The sequence below is a fragment of the Procambarus clarkii genome, chromosome 57 (genome assembly GCF_040958095.1).
Source record: "Procambarus clarkii isolate CNS0578487 chromosome 57, FALCON_Pclarkii_2.0, whole genome shotgun sequence".
NCBI classification, from domain to species: Eukaryota; Metazoa; Arthropoda; class Malacostraca; order Decapoda; family Cambaridae; genus Procambarus; species Procambarus clarkii.
In genome coordinates this window covers 11,357,248-11,377,179 of record NC_091206.1, presented here as the reverse complement: position 1 = coordinate 11,377,179, position 19,932 = coordinate 11,357,248, and the positions used below count along the sequence as shown (strand labels likewise).

General features: G+C 38.0%; 3 pseudogenes; all 3 read left to right on the top strand.

Moving 5' to 3' along the window:
• The first annotated feature begins 2,715 nt into the window (after nucleotides 1-2,715).
• LOC138353279 (polyadenylate-binding protein 2 pseudogene) lies at nucleotides 2,716-3,406 on the top strand (annotated as a pseudogene).
• Nucleotides 3,407-9,568: 6,162 nt separating this feature from the next.
• On the top strand, nucleotides 9,569-10,259 carry LOC123744912 (polyadenylate-binding protein 2 pseudogene; annotated as a pseudogene).
• Nucleotides 10,260-15,903: 5,644 nt separating this feature from the next.
• On the top strand, nucleotides 15,904-16,497 carry LOC123744913 (polyadenylate-binding protein 2 pseudogene; annotated as a pseudogene).
• The last annotated feature ends 3,435 nt before the right edge of the window (nucleotides 16,498-19,932 follow it).

The window sequence follows — 19,932 nt, the reverse complement described above, 5'->3', positions numbered from 1 at the left end:
ATATTTTAGATTTAGTGTTAACTAACAGGGAAACGCAAATTAATGACATCGAAATAGGGAGTGAGCTAGGGAGCAGTGATCACAAAGAAATCAGATTTAGCATAGAATGGAATAGACCAGTAGGAGAAAATTCTGTTAAAGTGCCAGATTTTCGAAAAGCTGATTTTAATAGCCTAAGAAATTTTTTGGGTCAAATTGATTGGAAAGGCTTGGGTATGGGGTGTGGGCCGGTCTTGGAGCGAGACATGAACCCAGCGATAGGTGACGTAAATGGGGATTTCGATGTGGATCCAATATATAACTTATTTAAGAATATTCTAAACAAAGCACAGGAACGTAGTATACCATACAAATTGAATAGATCGTACACTAATGACCCAAAGTGGATAACAAAGAATTTGAAGAACCTTATAGGTAAAAAGAGAGCTTGGTACAAAAGGATTAAAAATGGGGAGGTCACTTTAGAACAGGAATTCGTACAACTGGTTAGAAATGTTAAAAAAGAGATAAGGAAAGCAAAAAGAAACTATGAAGTTCGCATAGCAGGGCAAGCAAAGACAAATCCTAAAGGGTTTTTTCAGTTATATCGTACTAAGACTAGGGAAAGGATAGGTCCATTAAAAACTGAGACAGGTCAAATACCTGATTTACAAAAGGATTAAAAATGGGGAGGTCACTTTAGAACAGGAATTCGTACAACTGGTTAGAAATGTTAAAAAAGAGATAAGGAAAGCAAAAAGAAACTATGAAGTTCGCATAGCAGGGCAAGCAAAGACAAATCCTAAAGGGTTTTTTCAGTTATATCGTACTAAGACTAGGGAAAGGATAGGTCCATTAAAAACTGAGACAGGTCAAATAACAGATAGTGATGAAGAGATGAGTAGTATTTTTAATAAATATTTTGTATCTGTATTTACTAAAGAGGAACTTAACAATATGCCTTCAGCCGAACAAGTCTATGTGGGTGGGGACGAGGACAGGTTGACGAGTTTAGCAGTTACCAGGGAGGATGTTCTTAAACAAATAGTAAAACTCAAACCAAACAAATCCCCAGGGCCGGATGAAGTGTTTGCTAGGGTGCTTAAAGAATGCAAAGAGGAGCTTTGTGACCCACTGTCAACCATATTTAATAAATCAATAGAGTCAGGCAGAGTGCCAGAGTTTTGGAAAGTTGCTAATGTGATACCAGTTTTTAAGAAAGGAGATAGATCACTTGCGTCTAACTATCGACCAATTAGCCTAACGTCTATTGTGGGAGAGTTACTCGAATCTATAATAGCAAATAAAATTCGTCTTCATCTTGAAAAACATAAATTAATAATTGAGTCGCAACATGGTTTTATAAATGGCCGTTCATGTTTAACAAATTTGTTATCTTTTTATTCTAGCATTGTTGAGGCAGTTGATAGTGGTAAGGATTGCGATGTTGTATACCTTGACTTTAGCAAAGCTTTTGATACAGTGCCACATGAAAGACTGATTAAAAAAATAGAGTCTCATGGTATTGGGGGTGCTATATTAAGCTGGATTAGGGCATGGCTATACCAAAGGAAACAGAGAGTTAGTATAAATGGAATCAAGTCAGAGTGGGAAAATGTTGTAAGTGGAGTGCCTCAAGGCTCTGTCCTGGGACCTCTGTTGTTTATAATATATATAAATGATTTAGATTCAGGTTTGAGTAGCAACATTTGCAAATTTGCCGATGATACGAAAATCGGTAGGGAAATTAATTCGGAGGAGGACTCACTATCACTTCAAGTTGATCTAGATAGGGTTTTGAAATGGTCAAAGGATTGGCAGATGCAGTTTAATGCTGATAAATGTAAAGTTCTGAGGTTAGGTAATGATGATAGAGTTACAAGATACGAGCTAGATGGTGTTGTGATTGCGAAGTCGGATTGCGAAAGGGATCTGGGAGTTATGATTAGTAAGAATTTAAAACAAAAGGATCAATGCATAAATGTTCGTAATAAGGCAAATCGGACACTTGGATTTATTAATCGCAGCGTTAGTAACAAGACACCTGGTGTGGTTCTCAAGCTATATCTTGCTCTAGTTAGGCCCCATTTAGATTATGCAGTTCAGTTTTGGTCGCCATATTATAGAATGGATATAAATTCACTTGAACGTGTCCAGCGTAGGATGACTAAGTTAATTCCCCAAATTAGAAATCTTTCATATGAAGAAAGATTAACAAAGCTTAAGTTGCATTCACTGGAAAGGCGAAGAGTTAGGGGTGACATGATAGAGGTTTACAAGTGGATGAATGGACATAACCGGGGGGATATTAATAGGGTATTAAAAGTATCAACACAGGACAGAACACGAAACAATGGATATAAATTGGATAAGTTTAGATTTAGGAAAGACTTGGGTAAATACTGGTTCAGTAACAGGGTTGTTGATTTGTGGAACCAATTGCCGCGTAACATTGTGGAGGTGGGGTCCCTCGATTGTTTCAAGCACGGGTTGGACAAGTATATGAGTGGGATTGGGTGGTTATAGAATAGGAGCTGCCTCGTATGGGCCAATAGGCCTTCTGCAGTTACCTTTGTTCTTATGTTCTTATGTTCTTATATATGGCCTTCTGCCCTCTGCATAGGACCATTCTCCACACAGCTCAGCCAGAAGCAACACCTCGGGTCTGCCACCAGCCGCACTACTCTCTACAGCTAATCACGACGCTATCTCATATTTTGTTTACTCACCAACCTCATCATCAACAGGGCATTTGTCACTATTCGTTGTCATATCCCAGTCATCTCTATTTCCTGTGACGATGGAAAATGAAGAACTGATTTATGATAATGTTTACAGTAGCGGCGAAGACGAGAACTCTGAAGGTGGAGGAGAGGAGGACACGTCTGTTGAAACAAAACTGTTGGAAATTAAAGCTTATATCAGAAAAATGGAAGAATTGGGGATGGATTCACCTCTAGGCACTGCAGGAGCAACAGTACCAATCCAGATGTCTGCTAAAGAAAAGATAGAAGTCGATGGTCGCTCCATATATGTGGGTAATGTTGACTATGGGGCGACAGCAGAAGAACTTGCTCAACACTTTCATGGATGTGGTCCCGTTAAAAAAGTTACTATTCTTTCAAATAAGTATACTGGCCACCCCAAAGGCTTTGCATATATGGAGTTTGGAGAAATAGACTCAGTTGAAGTGGCCATGTCACTTGATGGCTCACTCTTCAGAGGCCGACCACTGAAGGTAAGGCCTAAGCGTACAAACCTGCCAGGTATTACCACCAGACATCGACCTCCACGTGTCATGAGAGCTGTCGTCCGTGGGCGAGGACGCTTTTATTCTGGATATCGACCAATGAGACCATACAGGAGCCGGAAGGTCTTCTACAGCCCTTATTAATGGTCATACATTGCATGGAAGATTCCTACTTCCACTATTGGTTTACTAAACGATATTAGAATTAGAACTCAAATACAATACAATTATTTTTATGTAAATAATTAATAAAAATTAATTAAAAATGTTTTGTTTCACATACCAATTATAATTAATAGAATGTTAATAAATAGATGTAAACGCATCCAATTTATCCTACAACTACAGTTGTTGTTTTCGATTCAGTTATTCAGAATATAATTTCCATGTAGTAGGGGCTATAGTGAGCTCGTAATTGAGTTCGGTTAATCACAATAAGCTTGTTACTGTGATATCTGGGTCATAGTTATAAATAAAGGCAGAATTTCCTTCTTTTTGTACTGATTTAAGCTTTTGTTGGAATTACGTTATCTTGGTGGTGGATATAGAACGGAATAATGAAACGGAAGCTTGAAAGACGAGTACCCAGTGGCATGTTCGTACCATATAGCAGTGGATCGTCCTTCTGCTACTTTAGCTCTGTGGCGAGTTGTGAGTATTTTCTTCCCAATATGCTCCTTAATCTGTGAAAAACTTAGATATTTTAACCTTTACAACACAAGGTAGAGCAGTGGCAGTATTTGCTAGTCTAATATTTCATTGCCAAATTGGATACCAATGTGACTTGGTATCCAATTTAGGGTGATTGACAGCATTAAATTGTGGGCTTCTTTTCCTAGATGTAGTATTTCTGTGATGGGTTGTATATTATCTCTGTGCTGGCTGGATAACAATGCCTGGAGCGAAGATTTAGAGTCGGTATGAATGATGACATCATGCAGACGAGGAGTCACAACAACGAAATATGTTGACCAAACCACTCACTAGAAAGTGAAGGGACGACGACATTTCGGTTCATCCTGAACCATTCTTTTTGTTGATTGTGTTGAAAAGTTGATTGTGATACCCACGACAATCGACTTGAAAATGGATCGAAACGTCGTCGTCCCTTCACTTTCTAATGTGTGGTTTGGTCAACAGGACATCATGTAAATTATTCTCAATAGTATAATTATTGCCTCCTTCAGAGCATATAATTCTGTTTGCAATGTTGAGCATCCACTATTTATGCTCTAGTAATCATCATGGTTGTTAATGTAAACTGCTGCCCCAGCAGAACCTCTTTCTTTATCAACTGATCCGCACACTATGTGGGTGGGGGACGAGGACAGGTTGACTAGTCTGACAGTTACGGGATGATATTATTAAACAAATAGTCAAAACTCAAACGAAACAAGTACCCAGTTTGCGACGGTGCTTAAAGAATGCGAAGAGGAGCTTTGCGATCCATTGCATACCATATTTAATAAATCATTAGAGTAAGGCAGAGTGCCAGAGTCGTGGAAGGTTGCTAATGTGGTACCAATTTTTAAGAAAAGAGATAGATCACTTGCATCAAACGATCGGCCAATCAGCCTAACGTCTATTGTGGGAAAGCTACTTAAGAACATAAGAACATGGGCAAGATATAGCTGAAGAACAACACCAGGTGTCTTGTTACTAACGCTTCGATTAATAAATCCCAGTGTCCTATTTGCCTTATTACGAACATTCATGCATTGATCCTTATGTTTTAAATTCTTACTAATCATAACTCTCAGATCCTTTTCGCAATCTCAACACCAACTAGCTCAAATCTTGTAACTTTATCATCATTACCTAGCCTCAGAACATTACATTTATCAACATTAAACTGCATCTGCCAATCTTTTGACCATTTCAAAACCCTATTTAGATCAACTTGAAGTGATAGTGAGTCTTCTTCCGTGTTAATTTCCCTACTGATTTTTGTATCATCTGCAAATTTGCAGGTGTTGCTACTCAAACCTGACTCTAAATCATTTATATATATTATAAACAACAGAGGTCCCAGGACAGAGCTTTGAGGCACTCCACTAACAACATTAACCCACTCTTACTTAACCCCAGTTAAGAGTTAGAGTTAGTATAAATATACTAACTCTCTGTTTCCTTTGGAATAACCATGCCCTAATCCAACTTAATATAGCATCCCCAATACCATGAGCCTCTATTTTTTAATCAGTCTTTCATGTGGCACTGTATCAAAAGCTTTGCTAAAGTCAAGGTACACAACATCACAATCCTTACCACTATCAACTGCCTCAACTATGCTGGAATAAAAAGATAGCAAATTTGTTAAACATGAACGGCCATTTGTAAAATCATGTTGCAAATCATTTATTAATTTATGTTTTTCCAGATGAAGACGAATTGTATTTGCAATTATCGATTCAAGTAACTTTCCCACAATAGACGTTAGGCTAATTGGCTGATAATTTGACTCAAGTGATCTATCTCCTTTCTTAAAAATTGGTACCATATTAGCTACCTTCCATGACTCTGGCACTCTACCTAACTCTATTGATTTATTAAATATGGTAGACAATGGATCATTTGCAAATTTGGATCATCATTTGCAATGGATCAATATCATTTGCAAATTTGCCGATGATACGAAAATCGGTAGGGAAATTAATTCGGAGGAGGACTCACTATCACTTCAAGTTGATCTAGATAGGGTTTTGAAATGGTCAAAGAAAATGAATATCTCAATCATAGCATTTGGGAAATGAATGGATATCGAGGGCACTTGGTGTCAATTGCCGGCTGGAAAGATATTGCAAATCAAATGCAATATCTTTCATAGACAACTGGGAACACTTCTATGGAAGAAATGAAATGTATGCTCGTGATGGGGTGCATCTATCGAGAGCTGGGGTTGTTGCTGTTGCGAACTCGCTAGAAGAAGTGGTTAGAGGTGTTTGTTTGGGTTTAAACTGTTAGTAGATAGAGGTATGGGAATTGATTTGGAGGAAGGAGGTAATAAAAGTATGTGTTTGTGGGAGAAAGGAATTGGCAAAACGATCAGGGAAAGAGAAGGTCCGCAAAATAACAATTCACTTAGGGTATATTACACTAACAGTAGAAGTCTAAGAAATAAAATTAACGAATTAAATGCTCTTGTCTGCACAGAAAAAATAGATATTATTGCACTTACCGAAACGTAGATGAATGTAGAAAATAGAGAACTATTAGCTGAATATCAAATATATGGATTTAAACTATTTCACACAGATAGATATATTAGACGAGGAGGTGGAGTAGCCATATATGTTAGGGACAATTTGAAATGTAGTCTCAAAGAGGGAATCAAAACAGAGCCACACACAGAAACTATTTGGATTGAATTAAACGAAAAAGCTAATAATATTATAATAGGAGTAATATATAGGCCACCAAATTTAGACAGAATGGAAGCAAAGCATCTATGGGATGAAATATCTAGAGCATCTAGATCTAACAGTATTTATGTCATGGGTGACTTTAATTTTAGCGGAATAAACTGGTTGAACAAAACAGGGAATAGTGAAGCAGAAGATTTTCTAGAATTAATTGACGATTGCTTTCTTACGCAACACATTAAGGAACCAACACGGGAAAATAATATTTTAGATTTAGTGTTAACTAACAGGGAAACGCAAATTAATGACATCGAAATAGGGAGTGAGCTAGGGAGCAGTGATCACAAAGAAATCAGATTTAGCATAGAATGGAATAGACCAGTAGGAGAAAATTCTGTTAAAGTGCCAGATTTTCGAAAAGCTGATTTTAATAGCCTAAGAAATTTTTTGGGTCAAATTGATTGGAAAGGCTTGGGTATGGGGTGTGGGCCGGTCTTGGAGCGAGACATGAACCCAGCGATAGGTGACGTAAATGGGGATTTCGATGTGGATCCAATATATAACTTATTTAAGAATATTCTAAACAAAGCACAGGAACGTAGTATACCATACAAATTGAATAGATCGTATACTAATGACCCAAAGTGGATAACAAAGAATTTGAAGAACCTTATAGGTAAAAAGAGAGCTTGGTACAAAAGGATTAAAAATGGGGAGGTCACTTTAGAACAGGAATTCGTACAACTGGTTAGAAATGTTAAAAAAGAGATAAGGAAAGCAAAAAGAAACTATGAAGTTCGCATAGCAGGGCAAGCAAAGACAAATCCTAAAGGGTTTTTTCAGTTATATCGTACTAAGACTAGGGAAAGGATAGGTCCATTAAAAACTGAGACAGGTCAAATACCTGATTTACAAAAGGATTAAAAATGGGGAGGTCACTTTAGAACAGGAATTCGTACAACTGGTTAGAAATGTTAAAAAAGAGATAAGGAAAGCAAAAAGAAACTATGAAGTTCGCATAGCAGGGCAAGCAAAGACAAATCCTAAAGGGTTTTTTCAGTTATATCGTACTAAGACTAGGGAAAGGATAGGTCCATTAAAAACTGAGACAGGTCAAATAACAGATAGTGATGAAGAGATGAGTAGTATTTTTAATAAATATTTTGTATCTGTATTTACTAAAGAGGAACTTAACAATATGCCTTCAGCCGAACAAGTCTATGTGGGTGGGGACGAGGACAGGTTGACGAGTTTAGCAGTTACCAGGGAGGATGTTCTTAAACAAATAGTAAAACTCAAACCAAACAAATCCCCAGGGCCGGATGAAGTGTTTGCTAGGGTGCTTAAAGAATGCAAAGAGGAGCTTTGTGACCCACTGTCAACCATATTTAATAAATCAATAGAGTCAGGCAGAGTGCCAGAGTTTTGGAAAGTTGCTAATGTGATACCAGTTTTTAAGAAAGGAGATAGATCACTTGCGTCTAACTATCGACCAATTAGCCTAACGTCTATTGTGGGAAAGTTACTCGAATCTATAATAGCAAATAAAATTCGTCTTCATCTTGAAAAACATAAATTAATAATTGAGTCGCAACATGGTTTTATAAATGGCCGTTCATGTTTAACAAATTTGTTATCTTTTTATTCTAGCATTGTTGAGGCAGTTGATAGTGGTAAGGATTGCGATGTTGTATACCTTGACTTTAGCAAAGCTTTTGATACAGTGCCACATGAAAGACTGATTAAAAAAATAGAGTCTCATGGTATTGGGGGTGCTATATTAAGCTGGATTAGGGCATGGCTATACCAAAGGAAACAGAGAGTTTGTATAAATGGAATCAAGTCAGAGTGGGAAAATGTTGTAAGTGGAGTGCCTCAAGGCTCTGTCCTGGGACCTCTGTTGTTTATAATATATATAAATGATTTAGATTCAGGTTTGAGTAGCAACATTTGCAAATTTGCCGATGATACGAAAATCGGTAGGGAAATTAATTCGGAGGAGGACTCACTATCACTTCAAGTTGATCTAGATAGGGTTTTGAAATGGTCAAAGGATTGGCAGATGCAGTTTAATGCTGATAAATGTAAAGTTCTGAGGTTAGGTAATGATGATAGAGTTACAAGATACGAGCTAGATGGTGTTGTGATTGCGAAGTCGGATTGCGAAAGGGATCTGGGAGTTATGATTAGTAAGAATTTAAAACAAAAGGATCAATGCATAAATGTTCGTAATAAGGCAAATCGGACACTTGGATTTATTAATCGCAGCGTTAGTAACAAGACACCTGGTGTGGTTCTCAAGCTATATCTTGCTCTAGTTAGGCCCCATTTAGATTATGCAGTTCAGTTTTGGTCGCCATATTATAGAATGGATATAAATTCACTTGAACGTGTCCAGCGTAGGATGACTAAGTTAATTCCCCAAATTAGAAATCTTTCATATGAAGAAAGATTAACAAAGCTTAAGTTGCATTCACTGGAAAGGCGAAGAGTTAGGGGTGACATGATAGAGGTTTACAAGTGGATGAATGGACATAACCGGGGGGATATTAATAGGGTATTAAAAGTATCAACACAGGACAGAACACGAAACAATGGATATAAATTGGATAAGTTTAGATTTAGGAAAGACTTGGGTAAATACTGGTTCAGTAACAGGGTTGTTGATTTGTGGAACCAATTGCCGCGTAACATTGTGGAGGTGGGGTCCCTCGATTGTTTCAAGCACGGGTTGGACAAGTATATGAGTGGGATTGGGTGGTTATAGAATAGGAGCTGCCTCGTATGGGCCAATAGGCCTTCTGCAGTTACCTTTGTTCTTATGTTCTTATGTTCTTATATATGGCCTTCTGCCCTCTGCATAGGACCATTCTCCACACAGCTCAGCCAGAAGCAACACCTCGGGTCTGCCACCAGCCGCACTACTCTCTACAGCTAATCACGACGCTATCTCATATTTTGTTTACTCACCAACCTCATCATCAACAGGGCATTTGTCACTATTCGTTGTCATATCCCAGTCATCTCTATTTCCTGTGACGATGGAAAATGAAGAACTGATTTATGATAATGTTTACAGTAGCGGCGAAGACGAGAACTCTGAAGGTGGAGGAGAGGAGGACACGTCTGTTGAAACAAAACTGTTGGAAATTAAAGCTTATATCAGAAAAATGGAAGAATTGGGGATGGATTCACCTCTAGGCACTGCAGGAGCAACAGTACCAATCCAGATGTCTGCTAAAGAAAAGATAGAAGTCGATGGTCGCTCCATATATGTGGGTAATGTTGACTATGGGGCGACAGCAGAAGAACTTGCTCAACACTTTCATGGATGTGGTCCCGTTAAAAAAGTTACTATTCTTTCAAATAAGTATACTGGCCACCCCAAAGGCTTTGCATATATGGAGTTTGGAGAAATAGACTCAGTTGAAGTGGCCATGTCACTTGATGGCTCACTCTTCAGAGGCCGACCACTGAAGGTAAGGCCTAAGCGTACAAACCTGCCAGGTATTACCACCAGACATCGACCTCCACGTGTCATGAGAGCTGTCGTCCGTGGGCGAGGACGCTTTTATTCTGGATATCGACCAATGAGACCATACAGGAGCCGGAAGGTCTTCTACAGCCCTTATTAATGGTCATACATTGCATGGAAGATTCCTACTTCCACTATTGGTTTACTAAACGATATTAGAATTAGAACTCAAATACAATACAATTATTTTTATGTAAATAATTAATAAAAATTAATTAAAAATGTTTTGTTTCACATACCAATTATAATTAATAGAATGTTAATAAATAGATGTAAACGCATCCAATTTATCCTACAACTACAGTTGTTGTTTTCGATTCAGTTATTCAGAATATAATTTCCATGTAGTAGGGGCTATAGTGAGCTCGTAATTGAGTTCGGTTAATCACAATAAGCTTGTTACTGTGATATCTGGGTCATAGTTATAAATAAAGGCAGAATTTCCTTCTTTTTGTACTGATTTAAGCTTTTGTTGGAATTACGTTATCTTGGTGGTGGATATAGAACGGAATAATGAAACGGAAGCTTGAAAGACGAGTACCCAGTGGCATGTTCGTACCATATAGCAGTGGATCGTCCTTCTGCTACTTTAGCTCTGTGGCGAGTTGTGAGTATTTTCTTCCCAATATGCTCCTTAATCTGTGAAAAACTTAGATATTTTAACCTTTACAACACAAGGTAGAGCAGTGGCAGTATTTGCTAGTCTAATATTTCATTGCCAAATTGGATACCAATGTGACTTGGTATCCAATTTAGGGTGATTGACAGCATTAAATTGTGGGCTTCTTTTCCTAGATGTAGTATTTCTGTGATGGGTTGTATATTATCTCTGTGCTGGCTGGATAACAATGCCTGGAGCGAAGATTTAGAGTCGGTATGAATGATGACATCATGCAGACGAGGAGTCACAACAACGAAATATGTTGACCAAACCACTCACTAGAAAGTGAAGGGACGACGACATTTCGGTTCATCCTGAACCATTCTTTTTGTTGATTGTGTTGAAAAGTTGATTGTGATACCCACGACAATCGACTTGAAAATGGATCGAAACGTCGTCGTCCCTTCACTTTCTAATGTGTGGTTTGGTCAACAGGACATCATGTAAATTATTCTCAATAGTATAATTATTGCCTCCTTCAGAGCATATAATTCTGTTTGCAATGTTGAGCATCCACTATTTATGCTCTAGTAATCATCATGGTTGTTAATGTAAACTGCTGCCCCAGCAGAACCTCTTTCTTTATCAACTGATCCGCACACTATGTGGGTGGGGGACGAGGACAGGTTGACTAGTCTGACAGTTACGGGATGATATTATTAAACAAATAGTCAAAACTCAAACGAAACAAGTACCCAGTTTGCGACGGTGCTTAAAGAATGCGAAGAGGAGCTTTGCGATCCATTGCATACCATATTTAATAAATCATTAGAGTAAGGCAGAGTGCCAGAGTCGTGGAAGGTTGCTAATGTGGTACCAATTTTTAAGAAAAGAGATAGATCACTTGCATCAAACGATCGGCCAATCAGCCTAACGTCTATTGTGGGAAAGCTACTTAAGAACATAAGAACATGGGCAAGATATAGCTGAAGAACAACACCAGGTGTCTTGTTACTAACGCTTCGATTAATAAATCCCAGTGTCCTATTTGCCTTATTACGAACATTCATGCATTGATCCTTATGTTTTAAATTCTTACTAATCATAACTCTCAGATCCTTTTCGCAATCTCAACACCAACTAGCTCAAATCTTGTAACTTTATCATCATTACCTAGCCTCAGAACATTACATTTATCAACATTAAACTGCATCTGCCAATCTTTTGACCATTTCAAAACCCTATTTAGATCAACTTGAAGTGATAGTGAGTCTTCTTCCGTGTTAATTTCCCTACTGATTTTTGTATCATCTGCAAATTTGCAGGTGTTGCTACTCAAACCTGACTCTAAATCATTTATATATATTATAAACAACAGAGGTCCCAGGACAGAGCTTTGAGGCACTCCACTAACAACATTAACCCACTCTTACTTAACCCCAGTTAAGAGTTAGAGTTAGTATAAATATACTAACTCTCTGTTTCCTTTGGAATAACCATGCCCTAATCCAACTTAATATAGCATCCCCAATACCATGAGCCTCTATTTTTTAATCAGTCTTTCATGTGGCACTGTATCAAAAGCTTTGCTAAAGTCAAGGTACACAACATCACAATCCTTACCACTATCAACTGCCTCAACTATGCTGGAATAAAAAGATAGCAAATTTGTTAAACATGAACGGCCATTTGTAAAATCATGTTGCAAATCATTTATTAATTTATGTTTTTCCAGATGAAGACGAATTGTATTTGCAATTATCGATTCAAGTAACTTTCCCACAATAGACGTTAGGCTAATTGGCTGATAATTTGACCCAAGTGATCTATCTCCTTTCTTAAAAATTGGTACCACATTAGCTACCTTCCATGACTCTGGCACTCTACCTAACTCTATTGATTTATTAAATATGGTAGACAATGGCTCGGAAAGCTCCTCTTTGCATTCTTTAAGCACCCTGGCAAACACTTCATCCGGCCCTGGGTATTTGTTTGGTTTGAGTTTTACTATTTGTTTAATTACATCCTCCCTGGTAACTGCTAAACTAGTCAACCTGTCTTCGTCCCCACCCACAAATATTTGTTCGGCTGAAGGCATATTTTTAAGTTCCAAAAAAACTCAAAATTTGAGTTCCAAAACTCAAAAAAAACTTTAGGATTTGTCTTTGCTTGCTCTGCTATGCGAACTTCGTAGTTTCTTTTTGCTTTCCTTATCTCTGTTTTAACATTTCTAACCAGTTGTACGAATTCCTGTCCTAAACTAACTTCCCCATTCTCAATCATTTTGTACCACGCTCTTTTTACCTATAAGGTTCTTCAGATCCTTTGTTATCCACTTTGGATCATTAGTATTCGATCTATTCGTATAGTCTCCGTGGTGTAGTGGTAAGAAACTCGCCTATCGTTCCGCGAGCGCTTTGTCATGGGTTCGTATCGTATCCTGGCCGGGAGGATTTACTGGGCGCAAATCCTAACTGTAACCTCTGTTTAACTCAACAGTAAAATGAGTACTTGGTTGTAAAAATGATTCTTCGCTGCGGGGATCGTATTCCAGGGACCTGCCCGAAACGCTACGCGTACTAGTGGCTGTACAAGAATGTTACAACTCTTGTGACAAAAAAAAAAGAACAAAAATCAATTTATATGGTATACTACGTTCCTGGGCTTTGCTTAGAATATTTTTAAATAGGTTATATTTTGAATCTACATCGAAATCCCCTTTTCCAATTTATACCCATTGTTTTGTGTTCTGTCTTGTGTTGATACTTTTAATACCCTATTAATATCTCCTTTGTTATGTCCATTCATCTACTTGTAAACCTCTATCATGTCACCCCTAACTCTTCACCTTTCCAGTGAATGCAATTTAAGCTTTGTTAATCTTTCTTCATATGAAAGCTTTCTAATTTGGGAAATTTGCTTAGTTATTCTACGCTGGACACGTTCAAGTGAATTTATATCCGTTCTATAGTACGGCGACCAAAACTGAACTGCATAATCTAAATGGGGCCTAACCAGAGCAAGGTATAGCTGAAGAACTACAATAGGTATCTTGTTACTAACGATAATTGATTCATTTGAGGCATCACGCTATTGTGATTACTGTGTGTAATGATCGTATAATTACACGATACGAGCTAGATAGTTTTGAGATTGCGAAGTTGGATTGCCGAAGGGATATGTGAGTTATGATAATTAAGAATTAAAAACCAAATAATCAATGCATAAATGTTCGTATCAAGGCATACAGGACACAGGGATTTATTAATCGTTACTTTATTAATAAGGTACCTGGTGTTATTCTTCAGCTATGTCTTGCTCTTGTTAGGCACCATTTAGATTATGTATTTCAGATTTGGTCGTCGTAATGGATATTCGTTCTATAGAATGGATATAAATTCACTAAAACGCGTCCAGCATAGGATGACAAAGTTAATCCCCCAAATTAGAAACCTTTCATATGAAGAAAGATTGACAAAGCTTAAATTACATTCTCTAGAATAGCGAAGAATTATGGATGACATGACTGAGGAGTACAAGTGGATGAATGGACATAACAACGAGGATATTAATGCGGTAATAAAAGTATGAACACGAAAGGCGAAGAGTTAGGGGTGACATGATAGAGGTTTACAAGTGGATGAATGGACATAACAGGGGGGATATTAATAGGGTATTAAAAATATCAACACAAGACAGAACACGAAACAATGGGTATAAATTGGATAAGTTTAGATTTAGGAAAGATTTGGGTAAATACTGGTTCAGTAACAGGGTTGTTGATTTGTGGAACCAATTGCCGCGTAACGTGGTGGAGGTGGTGTCCCTCGATTGTTTCAAGCGCGGGTTGGACAAGTATATGAGTGGGATTGGGTGGTTATAGAATAGGAGCTGCCTCGTATTGGCCAATAGGCCTTCTGCAGTTACCTTTGTTCTTATGTTCTTATAGGTTAGACATATGAATGAGTTTGGGTATGACTCCGAATAAGACATGAATAAACAGCAGCTCCAACGTATTGGCAAATATCCCTTCTGCAGTTTCCTTGATTCGTTTATTCTTAAGTTTTAAGTTACGTCTGCAGGTTTTACAGAATTATGTACTCCCACATCGAGCAATAAACAAGTAGCGGTTTAACCACGTCAGGTGTACGGGAATATACCCTAGATAGGGTTTTGAAATGGTCAAAGGATTGGCAGATGCAGTTTAATGCTGATAAATGTAAAGTTCTGAGGTTAGGTAATGATGATAGAGTTACAAGATACGAGCTAGATGGTGTTGTGATTGCGAAGTCGGATTGCGAAAGGGATCTGGGAGTTATGATTAGTAAGAATTTAAAACAAAAGGATCAATGCATAAATGTTCGTAATAAGGCAAATCGGACACTTGGATTTATTAATCGCAGCGTTAGTAACAAGACACCTGGTGTGGTTCTCAAGCTATATCTTGCTCTAGTTAGGCCCCATTTAGATTATGCAGTTCAGTTTTGGTCGCCATATTATAGAATGGATATAAATTCACTTGAACGTGTCCAGCGCAGGATGACTAAGTTAATTCCCCAAATTAGAAATCTTTCATATGAAGAAAGATTAACAAAGCTTAAGTTGCATTCACTGGAAAGGCGAAGAGTTAGGGGTGACATGATAGAGGTTTACAAGTGGATGAATGGACATAACCGGGGGGATATTAATAGGGTATTAAAAGTATCAACACAGGACAGAACACGAAACAATGGATATAAATTGGATAAGTTTAGATTTAGGAAAGACTTGGGTAAATACTGGTTCAGTAACAGGGTTGTTGATTTGTGGAACCAATTGCCGCGTAACATTGTGGAGGTGGGGTCCCTCGATTGTTTCAAGCACGGGTTGGACAAGTATATGAGTGGGATTGGGTGGTTATAGAATAGGAGCTGCCTCGTATGGGCCAATAGGCCTTCTGCAGTTACCTTTGTTCTTATGTTCTTATGTTCTTATATATGGCCTTCTGCCCTCTGCATAGGACCATTCTCCACACAGCTCAGCCAGAAGCAACACCTCGGGTTTGCCACCAGCCGCACTACTCTCTACAGCTAATCACGACGCTATCTCATATTTTGTTTACTCACCAACCTCATCATCAACAGGGCATTTGTCACTATTCGTTGTCATATCCCAGTCATCTCTATTTCCTGTGACGATGGAAAATGAAGAACTGATTTATGATAATGTTTACAGTAGCGGCGAAGACGAGAACTCTGAAGGTGGAGGAGAGGAGGACACGTCTGTTGAAACAAAACTGTTGGAAATTAAAGCTTATATCAGAAAAATGGAAGAATTGGGGATGGATTCACCTCAAGGCACTGCAGGAGCAACAGTACCAATCCAGATGTCTGCTAAAGAAAAGATAGAAGTCGATGGTCGCTCCATATATGTGGGTAATGTTGACTATGGGGCGACAGCAGAAGAACTTGCTCAACACTTTCATGGATGTGGTCCCGTTAAAAAAGTTACTATTCTTTCAAATAAGTATACTGGCCACCCCAAAGGCTTTGCATATATGGAGTTTGGAGAAATAGACTCAGTTGAAGTGGCCATGTCACTTGATGGCTCACTCTTCAGAGGCCGACCACTGAAGGTAAGGCCTAAGCGTACAAACCTGCCAGGTATTACCACCAGACATCGACCTCCACGTGTCATGAGAGCTGTCGTCCGTGGGCGAGGACGCTTTTATTCTGGATATCGACCAATGAGACCATACAGGAGCCGGAAGGTCTTCTACAGCCCTTATTAATGGTCATACATTGCATGGAAGATTCCTACTTCCACTATTGGTTTACTAAACGATATTAGAATTAGAACTCAAATACAATACAATTATTTTTATGTAAATAATTAATAAAAATTAATTAAAAATATTTTGTTTCACATACCAATTATAATTAATATAATGTTAATAAATAGATGTAAACGCATCCAATTTATCCTACAACTACAGTTGTTGTTTTCGATTCAGTTATTCAGAATATAATTTCCATGTAGTAGGGGCTATAGTGAGCTCGTAATTGAGTTCGGTTAATCACAATAAGCTTGTTACTGTGATATCTGGGTCATAGTTATAAATAAAGGCAGAATTTCCTTCTTTTTGTACTGATTTAAGCTTTTGTTGGAATTACGTATTCTTGGTGGTGGATATAGAACGGAATAATGAAACGAAAGCTTGAAAGACGAGTACCCAGTGGCATGTTCGTACCATATAGCAGTGGATTGTCCTTCTGCTACTTTAGCTCTGTGGCGAGTTGTGAGTATTTTCTTCCCAATATGCTCCTTAATCTGTGAAAAACTTAGATATTTTAACCTTTACAACACAAGGTAGAGCAGTGGCAGTATTTGCTAGTCTAACATTTCATTGCCAAATTGGATACCAATGTGACTTGGTATCCAATTTAGGGTGATTGACAGCATTAAATTGTGGGCTTCTTTTCCTAGATGTAGTATTTCTGTGATGGGTTGTATATTATCTCTGTGCTGGCTGGATAACAATGCCTGGAGCGAAGATTTAGAGTCGGTATGAATGATGACATCATGCAGACGAGGAGTCACAACAACGAAATATGTTGACCAAACCACTCACTAGAAAGTGAAGGGACGACGACATTTCGGTTCATCCTGAACCATTCTTTTTGTTGATTGTGTTGAAAAGTTGATTGTGATACCCACGACAATCGACTTGAAAATGGATCGAAACGTCGTCACTTCACTTTCTAATGTGTGGTTTGGTCAACAGGACATCATGTAAATTATTCTCAATAGTATAATTATTGCCTCCTTCAGAGCATATAATTCTGTTTGCAATGTTGAGCATCCACTATTTATGCTCTAGTAATCATCATGGTTGTTAATGTAAACTGCTGCCCCAGCAGAACCTCTTTCTTTATCAACTGATCCGCACACTATGTGGGTGGGGGACGAGGACAGGTTGACTAGTCTGACAGTTACGGGATGATATTATTAAACAAATAGTCAAAACTCAAACGAAACAAGTACCCAGTTTGCGACGGTGCTTAAAGAATGCGAAGAGGAGCTTTGCGATCCATTGCATACCATATTTAATAAATCATTAGAGTAAGGCAGAGTGCCAGAGTCGTGGAAGGTTGCTAATGTGGTACCAATTTTTAAGAAAAGAGATAGATCACTTGCATCAAACGATCGGCCAATCAGCCTAACGTCTATTGTGGGAAAGCTACTTAAGAACATAAGAACATGGGCAAGATATAGCTGAAGAACAACACCAGGTGTCTTGTTACTAACGCTTCGATTAATAAATCCCAGTGTCCTATTTGCCTTATTACGAACATTCATGCATTGATCCTTATGTTTTAAATTCTTACTAATCATAACTCTCAGATCCTTTTCGCAATCTCAACACCAACTAGCTCAAATCTTGTAACTTTATCATCATTACCTAGCCTCAGAACATTACATTTATCAACATTAAACTGCATCTGCCAATCTTTTGACCATTTCAAAACCCTATTTAGATCAACTTGAAGTGATAGTGAGTCTTCTTCCGTGTTAATTTCCCTACTGATTTTTGTATCATCTGCAAATTTGCAGGTGTTGCTACTCAAACCTGACTCTAAATCATTTATATATATTATAAACAACAGAGGTCCCAGGACAGAGCTTTGAGGCACTCCACTAACAACATTAACCCACTCTTACTTAACCCCAGTTAAGAGTTAGAGTTAGTATAAATATACTAACTCTCTGTTTCCTTTGGAATAACCATGCCCTAATCCAACTTAATATAGCATCCCCAATACCATGAGCCTCTATTTTTTAATCAGTCTTTCATGTGGCACTGTATCAAAAGCTTTGCTAAAGTCAAGGTACACAACATCACAATCCTTACCACTATCAACTGCCTCAACTATGCTGGAATAAAAAGATAGCAAATTTGTTAAACATGAACGGCCATTTGTAAAATCATGTTGCAAATCATTTATTAATTTATGTTTTTCCAGATGAAGACGAATTGTATTTGCAATTATCGATTCAAGTAACTTTCCCACAATAGACGTTAGGCTAATTGGCTGATAATTTGACCCAAGTGATCTATCTCCTTTCTTAAAAATTGGTACCACATTAGCTACCTTCCATGACTCTGGCACTCTACCTAACTCTATTGATTTATTAAATATGGTAGACAATGGCTCGGAAAGCTCCTCTTTGCATTCTTTAAGCACCCTGGCAAACACTTCATCCGGCCCTGGGTATTTTTTGGTTTGAGTTTTACTATTTGTTTAATTACATCCTCCCTGGTAACTGCTAAACTAGTCAACCTGTCTTCGTCCCCACCCACAAATATTTGTTCGGCTGAAGGCATATTTTTAAGTTCCAAAAAAACTCAAAATTTGAGTTCCAAAACTCAAAAAAAACTTTAGGATTTGTCTTTGCTTGCTCTGCTATGCGAACTTCGTAGTTTCTTTTTGCTTTCCTTATCTCTGTTTTAACATTTCTAACCAGTTGTACGAATTCCTGTCCTAAACTAACTTCCCCATTCTCAATCCTTTTGTACCACGCTCTTTTTACCTATAAGGTTCTTCAGATCCTTTGTTATGCACTTTGGATCATTAGTATTCGATCTATTCGTATAGTCTCCGTGGTGTAGTGGTAAGAAACTCGCCTATCGTTCCGCGAGCGCTTTGTCATGGGTTCGTATCGTATCCTGGCCGGGAGGATTTACTGGGCGCAAATCCTTAACTGTAACCTCTGTTTAACTCAACAGTAAAATGAGTACTTGGTTGTAAAAATGATTCTTCGCTGCGGGGATCGTATTCCAGGGACCTGCCCGAAACGCTACGCGTACTAGTGGCTGTACAAGAATGTTACAACTCTTGTGACAAAAAAAAGAACAAAAATCAATTTATATGGTATACTACGTTCCTGGGCTTTGCTTAGAATATTTTTAAATAGGTTATATTTTGAATCTACATCGAAATCCCCTTTTCCAATTTATACCCATTGTTTTGTGTTCTGTCTTGTGTTGATACTTTTAATACCCTATTAATATCTCCTTTGTTATGTCCATTCATCTACTTGTAAACCTCTATCATGTCACCCCTAACTCTTCACCTTTCCAGTGAATGCAATTTAAGCTTTGTTAATCTTTCTTCATATGAAAGCTTTCTAATTTGGGAAATTTGCTTAGTTATTCTACGCTGGA